The 13,350-nt window shown below is 30.6% G+C and overlaps 1 protein-coding gene across 18 annotated transcripts in view; it reads right to left on the bottom strand.

Moving 5' to 3' along the window:
• The window catches only part of LOC103572023 (uncharacterized), a 370,788-nt gene that overhangs the window by 335,502 nt on the left and 21,936 nt on the right, over window positions 1-13,350 (bottom strand). The gene's annotated exons all lie outside the window — the stretch shown is intronic.

Below are 13,350 nucleotides of genomic sequence, written 5' to 3'. Positions count from 1 at the left end.
AATTTTTTTTTCGATGAATAAAAATAAAATAATAATTTTTTTTTTCATGGAACAATAGTTTATGTTATCTATTGCCATTTTTTTTACGTGAATCAGTCAACAAATAATAATCAACACTTTCACAAACTTTTATCAACACGATTATTTTTTGTTGTTAATTTTTCTAAGTTTCTTTGGCTTTTCAGTTAAATTCATTTTTTTTTGGTCTTTTTATATCATTGCTTTTCATTTCAATTTCCAATTTTTCAGGACTATCAGTGTATATTGCAGTTTTGCCTCGTACACGACTCTTTCTAGTATTTTGACTAGGTGTAGCTTTGGGTAAAGGACATATTAGTGAGGGAGCTAGAATAACAGCTTCTTGTATTTGATTAGTTTTATCATGTAGAATACTGTTGTTGCTATCATTTGGAGATAATATATTCAGCTGAGAATTATTTTGGCTGGAAGCTAAATTTTCTGTTGATTGAACAACCGATTGGATAGCACGCTAAACTGCACGGTTTGGTTCGGCATGTCCGTAACTGTTGCAGGTGAAGTTTTTGTCTGATTATATATCGTTTTATATCTCAATCCGACTTATTCAATTGTAAAAGAATAATTTGAATAATGTGAAAATATACTATTGAATCAATTTATAAATTTGTTAAAGTTCTCCTAACAATAACTTCAAGAGGGTGAGAAAGAAGTTGAGGGTTTAATATTGAGCCTGACTGCTCTCCATGATTCTATCTTTCAGACAGATTTCTCTTGATCGAGAAAAACTAGAGTAAGTTTCTTATCAGTACGAGGCGCTTGGGCATCATGCCCGCGCGTCGCTCGATATAGAGGGGTGGATCGAGATAACAATATTCTCGAATGATCCATACTCCGTTCTCACGCTTTCTCTGTTTTTGTTATTAACAAATGAGTCACTTATCTATGAACAAAAGTTATCTTAGAACAAAATAGGTATTTGTGCAGCTGCACGTCTCGAGAATTTACTCAAGGCGTCAGCGTTTATTTGTACATAACAAATATTACAAGAAAAATAACTTTATCAATAGGTTTCAAATATTCTAAATAATATTATATTATTTTATGTTCTATTATTTTATATTATTATGTTATGTTATATTATTATATTATATTAAATCCTATAATATAGAGGGACTTATTAATTATGCAACTTGCTAAATTATCAATATACATCTTAATTAATTAGTTAGGTCTCAGATCGGTCTCTCAATAATTAGTAATTAAAAATAGTCAGAGACATCTGATGAGCAGGCTGGGACGTAACACCTCCCCACCCGGTAGACAAACGCCCCGCTTGTTTTGAGCCTTAGCTCTTGTTGGAAATGTAGTTTATTTTCTTTATTGTTTTTCAAAAACTTTAAGATATAATGTTTGTAAGAAGTTTATGCTAAGGAGAAAAGAAATTTAAAAATCTTAAACTATTATTTGAATGTGATTTCTTTCCGGTCTTCTTGATGTAATTATTACTTTGATTTTAATTTTCTTTTAACTCTTTTAAATATATTACTTTATCGTAGTGTATAAAAATTTCTTCATTTCTTTCTTTTTCTTTCTATTATTTATTTTTTTTTCTTACTTTTTTTTTTTTGAGTTTTTTTGAGTTTTTTAGTATTGTTTTCTGAATTTGTTTATTAATGTTAATTAGTATTAATATATTATGACAAAGATGTATCTATATTATATCTAAATATTTGTATATATTTATTTCTTAGTATTACTTACGACTTTTCTGCCTTAATGTGCTAATTCTGTATATTTGCATATAATTTTTTTGTTTTCCTGCATTTTGCATATTTTCTTGTTTTTTTTTTTTTTTTTTTTTTTTTTGCTTAAAATTCTATATATTCATTTGCATTAAAAGTATCTATTAGATAATATATAAAGAAAAACTTAATCTACAAATGCTTAATTTTATATTAAAATTCTATTTGAGTCTAAATACTGTTAAAAAAAATTATTTTTTTTTCTCTGTCTTCTTTTTTTTTTTTTTTTATTTTTAATTCTTTATGAAAGTTTATAGTCTGGAAGCTTATTTTTTTTCTTAGTATTATTACTCAATTTCAATTTGTAGCAGATATTATTGGTACTAACATTCTTATTAAAATTCGTGTAGATAAAGTAAATTCATTTATTAATTATAAAAGTTATTAACATGAGAAAAATATAGAGTGTATACCGCGACATCTTTACCTGAAAAATTCGTTTCTGTAAGACTTTTTGACGTCTATTGTGTGAGAGGGAAAAAAAAAGATAAGAGTAGAACAGGAAAGAAAGAAATATGAGAGGTACAGATTTCAATGTATCTACAAAAAGACGCATGTGTATGGGAAGAAAAAAAACCTATTTATTCATAAGCAATTTTGGCTCTATCACAATGAATGATTTTTCTCTTTCCCGGTTTACATTCGATTTCTATATCATTTTTATCAGGAAATATTTCTATAACTTTATACGGACCTAAATAATTATCATCAAATTTACCATCTCTCTGATTCTTTACTAATAATATATTTTGACCTATTTTGAAATTTACTGGATTAATTTTTTTATCATACCGTACTTTGGATCTTTGCTTTGAATTTTCTAAATTTTGTCTTGCTTCTTTCCGTGATTCTAATAATCTAGTTGCAAGTTCCTCAACAAAATCTGCGTATGTAGGAATCTCGTCTAGATAGGAAAATTCGGATGGTAATCGTGCTTCTTTACCAAAAACTAATTTATACGGCGTGAATTTCGTACCTTCATGTACACTTGTGTTGTAAGCAAAAGTGGCATGAGGCAACCATTTATCTCAATCGTCGTGACTTGTAAAATGTTTAATATAATCAGTTAAAACTTGATGACTTCTCTCGAGAGAACCATTTGACTGAGGATTAAAAGCTGTTGTCTTAATTTGTTTCATTTTGAAAATTTTGGCTACGCAACCCACTACTTTACCTATAAAAGCTTGACCTTGGTCTGTTAAAATTACTTTCGAGCAACCGTGTTTTAATATAAAATTCTCGACTAATGCTATCGCGATATCTTTAGCCGTCATGGACACTAAAGGTATTGCAAAACAATATTTTGAAAGATCATCTTGCATCGTTAAAATATGTGAATATTAGTTAGCTGAAGTTTTATTCGGTACTACTATATCCAATGCTAATTTATCCCATACTTCTACGGATGTGTCTGTAATGACCATCGGCTGTTTTGTTTTTATCCTAACTAATTTCTTTTTCTGGCAACTAATACATTTTCTAACGAAATCTTTAACATGCTTTTTGATATTATTCCAAAAATATTTCTGTCAAATTCTATTATAAGTTTTAGTTATTCCTCTATGTCCGGCTATTGAAGTTTCGTGATTCTCGGCTATTATTTTTCCTCTTTCCTCTACTGGAGGTATTATTATTTCGTCTTTACAAATAATTATTTTTAAATCACTATCTTTGAAAATTTTAGCAATAATATTTTTAATTTTTGTCCAAATTGTTTTTGATAAATTGCTTCTACCTTGAGAAATACTAACTGATTTTATTTTTGATTTTTTCATATATAACTTAAAATTTTTGAAAGCTTTGTAATAATCTTCTTCAGTTAGTGTATCTCGACTATCACTTTGAGTTACTAACGCAAGTACTTTCTTTTTAGATGTTCCCATTTTGATTACTTGACCTGTTTTATAATTAGTTAAAGGGCTTAATTTTAAATATCCTGACACTAAAAACTGTTTTCCGATATCGCTTGTTACGGTACCATCGGCGTTAATAAAACATAAATAACAATTTTTCTGTATTTCTAAGTTATCTCTTGTTTCATGTACGTTCTCGTTACTGTAGTCGTTTGAAGTGTTTGAAATTATTGATATATTACCGTTAGAGTCCATTTCCTCGTTAGATAAATTGGCGTTTGCTATTATGATCGCAATGTCGTTTGATTTGTTTTGATTTCCGTTTGAATTTAATTGTGTCGAATTTTGTCGTATGTTTATTTCATTATCAGATGAGTTTATCTGTTCGATTTGGTCAAAATTTTGGTCATTAAATGAATTTATTTGTTCTATCTGTTCGAAATTTTCGTCGTCAGCTGAATTTATCTGTTGATCGAAGCTGGGGTCGTTGAATGAATTTATTCGTTTAGGCGATTTTGAACTTCGATCAACAGGTGAATTTAGCGTAAGGTTTTGTGATTCTCTACGTGATGTAGTTTGTTGTGAATTTTCTGGGTTTGTATTTTCGTTTATTATTGACAATCTATCATTAGTTCGTTTATTATTTAAATTTTGTTGACGTTTAATTACTTTTAGAGTAACCATTATATCTGGTAATTTGGGTTGTGAATTTTTATTATTTGGCTTTTTCGTTTGATTTTTAAAATTTATCGCAAGGTGTTCTATTTTATTCGGAATCTGTTTTTGTGTATGTGTATGTTCGTCATAGTCTGTACAGCATGAACATGTTTTGGTCTTACGTTTTCTACTCGATCTGCGTAGTTCCGGTGTAATTTTATTAGTATGTGTTTGCTCTGCATCAGTACCGTGAGGTCTGTTCTTGTCTGCGTCTGTTAAATTTGGGTTTATTTTTGTAGTATTTGTTTTTGTCTTTTCTGTGTTTCTAATGGCTATTTTTTTCTGTGTCACTGTGTTAGTTTTTATGATTCTTGTTTTGTCGGGTGATTCTACTGTCATGGGTTCAATTACAAAAGAATTTTCTCCTATGTCGTTAGTTGACATGTTTATGTTGTTTTCTGGTTCATTATGAATTACCGCAGAGACGTCCATAATTTTTGGATAATCGCCTCCTTCATCAGAAGACCAAAGGTTTGCACCTCCCATGTCTTCTTTATTTACGGATTTGGGTGTGATAGGAGTTCTTGGAGTGATAGGGATTGTTTCGAAAGGTGATTCAGTACTAATGTCATTTGAATTTTCTGAATATATTTTTGAATAAGTCATTTCTATCTCGTCAGTGTTTGATTCGTCATCAGAAGTTTCTGGAATAATTATTTTTTCAATTTTCTTACTTTGTTTATTTATTTTTCTGCGTGAACGTATTGTAGGAGAGGGTGTAAACTCTGCCATTCTAGTTGTCCTTTTGATTTGAGAAGGATTAAATTTATTTTTATTAATTTTTGCGTTTTTCTTATCTGTCTGTATTTTTGGATTTGGGTGTGTAGATATAGCTTCTGTTTGTATTATGTTGGGTGGTAATGATAATGGAGTATTCATGGTTTTACCACTTTCAGGTGTCTGTGGATTTGGAGATTGAGGTGATGGTGTTAAATTACATGAATTTTTGTGTTTTGGAGAGTTCATAGAATTATTAGAAATATAAGACAAACCGAAATCTGTCATATCAGATTCGTCACTTAAATACCAAGGATTGTCTTTAATGAGTTTTTTCCTCAAAGTTACAGCATCATACATGTCTCCTGATGATGACGATTCGTCAGAATAATCAGGAAGAGTAATTGATTTATCTGGTTCTGGATTTGATACGACTTTGCATATAGAATTTTTATTTAATTTTACATTTCCATTAGATTTCGTATGCGATTTGAACTTTCGTTAGAATTTAATTTATTGTTATTATCTTTATTTTGATTTTTAGAATTAAAGTTTTTATTTATTGAATTTGAATTTAGTTCTTGAGGATTAATTGTTTCCAAGTTTGTAAATATTTTATTATTTTTATTTTTACTTAGATCATCTTCTCTTAATGATTCAGTACTCGAAAATTTTTTATATGGATTATATCGTCTGACGTCAGATCTTTTCATTTTTTAATTTTTATTTTTACCGATATATCCGTTTTTATTATTTTTAACTAATCGCCGGTCGTTAGGACAGCTAATCCTATTGCCGTCGCTAGTAGATTTGACGACTGGGTCCGCAGTATTGTTACTCACTGGCCCAACCGCTTGAATTTTTGGCTCAAGAATTTGACGTTTTTCGACCGAATCTTCTAGACCGACCGCTTGAGTATTTTGCTCAAGATTTTGAATTTTCGAATTTATTTTTCCAACTCCGTCGACTGAGTTAGTCGCAATTTTATTCTTATCGCAAATTATTTCATTACTTGGAGTAATTTCCTCTGAACTTGAATTATTATTTTTGTTAAAATTTATAGGTAATTTATTTTTATCATTATTCGAGCTAATTGACTCTGAATTAGTTTTGTATTTAGGTTTCTTTTTAAAGACTTTACCATCGTCTGAAGAATCTGAAGTCCTCAACCTAGCGATTCCGGGTTTTCTAGGTCGCCATTTAATTTTAATTGGATAAACTTCGCGGTTTTCAATTATTGGGTTGCGCGATAAAGCGTCCGCGTTTGTGTTTATTTTTCCCGCTTTATATAACACGGTATATTCGAACTCTTTAAGCCGTTCTCTCCGTCTCATTACACGCAATGTTGGGTCATTAATATTATTTACCCACCCCAGCGGTCTGTGATCGGTGACAAGAGTAAACTCTCTGCCATAGAGATACGGTCTAAATGTTTTCATACCAAATAAGGCTGCGACCATTTCTTTTTCGGTGGTCGAATAATTTTTTTCGTGTTTATTAAGTACACGAGAGGCTGCTGCAACAATTGTGTCTTCGCCAATTTTGCCTTGTAAGAGGATTGTACCAACTGCATAGCCCGATGCATCGGTCGTTAAGATAAATGGTTTCGAAAAATCTGGATACTGCAATATCGGAGCTGTACATAGTTTATCGTGCAAGGTTTCAAAAGCTACTTGATGTTCAGGTGCCCATGAAAAGCTTGCGTTTTTGCTTGTAAGATCGGATAGGCACTTAGAGATCTTTGCGAAGTCTTTGATAAATCGCCGATAGTAACCAGCAAGCCCAAGAAATTCTCTCACTTGTGTTGTGTTTTTAGGTGTTTTGAAACATTTGATCGCTTTAATTTTATCGGGATCAGGCTTGACACCGTCGGCAGATATAAGATGGCCTAAATAAATTACTTCTTTTTTTAGGAATTCACATTTATCGGCTTGTAGAGTTAAATTCGCACTTCGCAAACGTTCGGCTAATTTTTCGAATTTAGTGTTATGTTCTTCTAGAGAACGTGCGTAAATGACTATATCGTCTAAGTAAACAAAGAGATCCGCTCCTTGTAACCCGCGTAAAACTAAATCCATTAACCTTTGGAACGTTGCTGGAGCATTTTTAAGTCCAAATGGCATTCTATTAAATTGATAATGACCATGAGGAGTTGCAAATGCTGTTTTGTGCTTATCTTTAGGATCTACTTTTCATTGATGAAAACCCGATTTTAAATCAAATACTGAAAAATAAATCGCATCACCTAATTGATCAAGAATATCATTTATCAACGGTAGTGGATATGCATCTTTAACAGTTTTATTATTTAATTTACGATAATCTATAACTAAACGCCATCTTTTATTGCCTTTAGAATCAGCCTTTTTGGGTACGACCCATAAAGGAGAATTATATGGTGAGGTCGAAGGTTCAATAATATCCATTAACATTAGTTCTGTTATCTTTTTTTCTATTTCGTCTTTCTGTGCTGGAGGGTGTCTGTATTGTCGAGTATTTACGGGAATGTCATCGGTAGTGGGTATAGTATGAGTCACAGTATCTGTAGCACGCAGTGGTTCTCCCGGAATGTGGAATAGGTCAGCGTATTTCTCTACGAGAGAAATTATTGCTTTACGCTCTTCCTCATTCAGATGTTTCAAACGCAAGAGTTTGAGCACTTCTTCAGTACGATTTCCCCGCGTCCGAGTACTATTGTCGTATCTATCCGTGTCGTCTTGCGTGAAACTAGTATCCTCGTCTTCGCTTGTCCCAAATGGGTACAGAGGAATTACGGGTACTTTTACTTTTACATCTTCGTCAAGAGTATTTATTGTGTACAAATAAGCGATTCCGTTATTATTACTCACTAAAGCTTCGCCCGCGTAAATACCGTTTTCAAATTCGATACGAGGTGTATAACCCTCTTTAAGTTTACTATCTACTCGAACAAACATTGCCGTCTTTGTTCGAGGTTTTAAAACGAAATATTCTCCTTTTGTTAATGATATTTGTAGATTATTTAAATGTTTAAATGTTACCACTATTGTCTACTAAATTTATTGTTCCGCCGTGTTCTCGTGAAAATTCCATGCCAAGTATGCCCGTATAATCTAAAGGAAATTCGTCCGGTATTATATGAAAATAAGTGTCCTTATTAAAAATTTGTATTTTTATTCTACCCAAAGTGATAGCCTCGGAGACACCGTTTAATTTGTAACAATATGATTCATCGATTAATTTTTTATATTTTACTTCCCCGTATTTTATTAAATTTAAATTACATCCGGTGTCTACTAAGATTTTCCTATGGCTAGATATTATATCTTTGGATCTGAACATAATTGACGTAGGTTTATAATCAATTGACATGGCACCCACGGAATAAGTTTCTGTCGGTATTCTTAGTTTTTCTTTAAATTTTGGCGCTGAATTGCTACGTTTCCCATCGGAGCGCCAACTCAAGGGAACGCTTGGTCGTTTCCCGTACCTGTACTCGGTTTTGCATTTAAACCGTCGCGTTTTCCTTCATTATAAACTTTTTTACGACAATTATTTACTGAATGACCGTTCATTTAACAATAATCACATAGAAGAATATTTTTATTTATAATGTGATTAGATTCAATACTCTTTCTTTGAATTAAAATTCTACATTCCTCGATATTGTGATTGTTTCTTTTGCAAAAACTACAATACTTATTTGGGTTGTTTCGATTTTGATTATTAACCTGTTCCGATTTTTCACGACTGTTTCTGTTGTAATTTTTATTAAATTGCTGATAAGGATTCAAATTTCGAATTTGGTGATTATTTTGATTAATTGTGTTGTGTGGGTTTGGGTCTTGGATTGCGAAACAATTTCTATTAGAATTATTATCGAATGGCTTGAAAAGTATATTTGTATTTTTCATTTGCAGTAATTTTTGTTCCGCTTTAATTGCTGCAGTAGCTGCTGTAGCAAGATCCGCAAATTCGTCATTGTGTAAAAATAAAGCAAGTCTTGGTTCTAAACCCGAAATAAATGCTTGTACCGCAGTTTCTTTAGTTAAAACTATTTTTTCATCTTTACTATTACCGCCTGTATCCGCGATTTCTGAGCAAGTGTCCTGTAAGTGTTTATTCACTCTATGGTAAAAGTCCATTACACGTTCGCTCGATTTTTGCCCCAAGTCATTAAATTCTTTTAACCAAACTGAAACTTGTTTGCTTAATCTAAAATTTAAATTTAAAAATGCAATAAATTCGTCTATTATTTTTACGTTTGACCCGCTTACTCTAATAAAAGGTTCGCCTTTACATTTGGATTTTAATATTCTAACGAGCGCGTCCTCGTTTATTTCTCTTAGATATTCTTTCGCGTCTTTGCATGCCTGTATGAATGATTCTACTGGATAACTTATACCATCAAAGTCTGGTATAGTTTTGAAAAATTCTTTTTAATCGAATTTGTTACTTGCAGTTAAATTATTCGTTAAATTAAGATTGGGAGGTAATTGGTGTGAAACACCCACGGGTGGATTTTTTTCGAAATGTATTTTTAATTGTTGAGCAATAGCTGCTTGGCAATTTTCTTCAAATTTATTTTTCATTTCAAGTTTTTCTACTAGTAATTGTTGAATTTGAGTTTTTAACGCTGTAACTTAATTTTTGGTTTCTTCAAGACTCATTTTTATTTATATAAATATTTTTGAAAGACAGAAAAAGAAATTCAACAATATAATTGACTTACTACTTAGTTGTTTACAGGTTTGAATTTCAGATGAATCGGTAATTGTAGTTGATACGGAGATCTTCGTTGCCGTCGGAAGGTTGATAGAAACACGTTGAGCAAGAATATGCGATGACTGTAGATTTCTCAGCTGTAGTTGATGTTGAACTGCGTCCGTCAGGCTTCGTGAATGATATTAGTAGTTTTATTTTATTTTAAATTTTAATTCTTCATTAACTTCACTCACTTGAATTTTATTATGAATTTTAATTTTAATTCACAAAATTTTATTATTTTTTTTTTTCTTGATATGTCTGATTTTAATAAATTTATATACTCTTTTTTTGTTTATTATTTTATTTGAGAGCAGAAAAAAAATTTAATTTCAGATCTTGAATAATAAAAATTCAATTTTTATTTTAAATGTTCGACGTAAAAAAAAAAAATTTGTTATTTTATCTTAATTATTTTTGAATTTTTGAATTTTAATTATTTAGATTTTTATTATTAATTATTTCACTCACTTCAATTCTCACTTAACTTTTCAATTTTGTTTTACAATTTTACTTCTTTTTTTTTTTATTTAGGAAAAAAAAAATTTTTGATGTCGACAAAAAAAATTGGTAATATTTTTTTTTTGTCTTACTCAATTTCACTTTGAGAACTTGATGTTAATTTTTGTAAAAAAAAATTTCGGATTTTCGAGATTTTACCAGTCTATTCGGGGGCTGTTCGAATCCGTCGCTGCCACCAATTTTAATTATATAATAAGTTGTTACGTCCTGATTGATGTTTTGGCGCTGGCGTAGTTGAGCGGTCGATTTGAATTGGACGTAATGAGAACTTACATATAATTATGAATAATTACTAAGTATGGGTTGAACAGCCACTATTCGGTGGTTGAAATAAACTGGTCCTTTGTACTGCTGGATGTGACCCCGTTTTTAAAGTTTTTTTATATAAAGTACATTTTCGGGTGTGATCCCATTTTCATTCAAAGATTTCAAGTTTTATTTAAGGATTTCAATTTTTATTTACCGATTTCAAATTTTATTCAAGAATTTTAGTTTTTATTTACGGATTTCAATACATCAAATTTTATTCAAGGAATTTAAATTTTTATGCACGGATTTCAATACATCAAATTTTATTCAAAGCTTTCAATTTTTATTTACGGACTTTCTTCGAGGATTTCAATTTCAATTTGAGGCATTTATTCCAGTTTGAGGATTTCAATTTTAAGATCTCATACAATTACAAGATTACAATAATTTCGGGTACCTTTAAAATTAAAATTATTATCCTTTCGCTAAAATAAAAAGGTTCAAGGATTTTTTTCTACTTTGTGTACTGTGAATCTATAGACGATTAAAATAAATAAATTAAAAATTATTCGTGAAAAGCTATGAAATTTTGGTGAATTTAAAAACAGGTTTGTGAAATTCAAATTCAGAATTTCGTTTCAGTTTAGACCACAATAACAGGTAACGATTTTTGGTTTACGAAAGTATGCTTTTTTTCCCTTTATCTAATTAAAAAAGATACAGAATGGTCGTACAAGGAAGAATAAAAAAGGAAATTTTTACACCAAGTATCTACTTTTTTGATAAGAACTTGAAAAATTATTAGCGTCAGCAATTTTTGAGTAATCTTAGAAAAACCAGCGCCAAAAAAATTTTAGAATTTCTTTTACTTTTTTTTTTTTGGTCTACGGGCGTGGGAAAATTTTTTTTCGCTTAACCACTCTAAGGATCGGATACCTTCATTATTCAGCTTTGATTTCATTTTTTATAGACATTGATACGTCCACTTGTCGCCGAGATATCGGTCTTCAAATAAAACAAAATCCTTTTGTCTTTGATTATCGATATCTTAGCAACCAATGATCGCACAAAAAGTTAATGGCGGGTTTCAAAAACTTAAATAAATTCTCTTAAATGATTAGCCATTGTTTTTTCGAAAAAAAATTTTTTCCTTTCGTCACATGAATTTGAAAATGCAACAAAAAAACGGCTTTTTCTGGTTTTTTGGAAGATCAAGCGCTGAATCGAAAATATTGTGGAAATCAATAATGTTGAATGTTCATGTTACAGCTCAATATGCCCACAACAACCCTACAAAGAGCGAAATTAATCCAACCAGCCGTTTTTTTGTTTCACTCGATCGAGTTTTGGAAAAAAATGAAGGATCACATTTTTTGCTTTGAAAAGCTCATAATCTTTAACAAAATGAAAAAAAAAATTTTTTCGAGCTTCGTCCACATTGTCAATTCAAACAGTGCTTAAATTTTCAAGAAATAAAAAAATTAAAAAAAAAAAACTTTTTTTCAAAAATGTTTTTTTTTAACAACTTTGTGAAATTTAAGAGACCAACGCCCAATCATCTTTAACACGTTTCCTTTGCTGCATTTCGTGGTCTCTTAAATTTCTTAAAGTCGTTAAAAAAAAAAAAAATTTTTTTTTAAATTTTTTTTTCTTTCAATTTTATTTTTTTTCAATTTTTTTATTTTTTGCAAATTTAAGTACTGTTTGAATGAAGGTATTCGATCCTTAGAGTGGTTAAGCGAAAAAAAATGTTCCCACGCCCGTAGACCAAAAAAAAAAGTAAAAAAAATTCTAAAATTTTTTTGGCGCTGGTTTTTCTAAGATTACTCAAAAATTGCTGACGCTAATAATTTTTCAAGTTCTTATCAAAAAAGTAGATACTTGGTGCACAAATTTCCTTTTTTATTCTTCCTCGTACGAACATTTCTCGCGAAGTTACGGCCTGTTGAAAATCACTCAAGAATTTGGAATTTTTTTTTGATCCTTTAATTTTTTCAAGTAGTGTAGTTGTAAGTTAAATTTTTAAATTATACGTTTGAACTTGATTCGTTACGTGGGCATTCCGCCATTTCGCTGATGGAGACAGCAGTTCGTTCACAGTGCTAGCGCATGCGCACAGCGTATGAGAGAGCACGTGTGTGAAATACCTTTATCTTATAATTTAAAAATATAAACGATTGATTTTTGTTAGTTATAGGTATTTGTTTATGATTTTGAAACAGTTGGGATGCATAATCCAGCATGATATTATGCCCCAACATTTGTTTCACATATTATTTTATTAAACTTGTCATCCGAGTATGGATGTTATTTGATGTTTTGAAAAAAAAAAAAAAAAAAAAAAAAAAAAAAAAAAAAAACTATTGACCGCCGGGTAGGGGAAAAATCAGTACCTAGGCTGTATTCCCGGCATTAATCCCATAATTAAAAATGATTTTCACTCAAATTACTAGATGAGATAAAAAATATGCATATAGTATGAATAAATAGTGTATACGCTTAAATAATTATTCATGTATCATTCAGGTATTGAAAAATTATCCTTATAATCTATATTTTTAATTTAAAACTAGGCCCAGCGCTAGTAAAAATGATCATAATAGTAAATAAGGGCGACGATCGCGCCACGTGGGCGACGACCAATAGGTGGAGGATAGCGTAATTACTTCAGAAAGATACGGGGTATCTGTGTGAACGGACGTCTTATTTTTTTGGATTGTACGCGTTATTACATTTGTGATTGTTTTATTATTATTATTGCTAATAAT

Source organism: Microplitis demolitor, chromosome 9 (genome assembly GCF_026212275.2).
Source record: "Microplitis demolitor isolate Queensland-Clemson2020A chromosome 9, iyMicDemo2.1a, whole genome shotgun sequence".
NCBI lineage: Eukaryota > Metazoa > Arthropoda > Insecta > Hymenoptera > Braconidae > Microplitis > Microplitis demolitor.
Note: the sequence above shows the minus strand (reverse complement) of the source record. Positions and strands in the feature narration are given on the sequence as shown.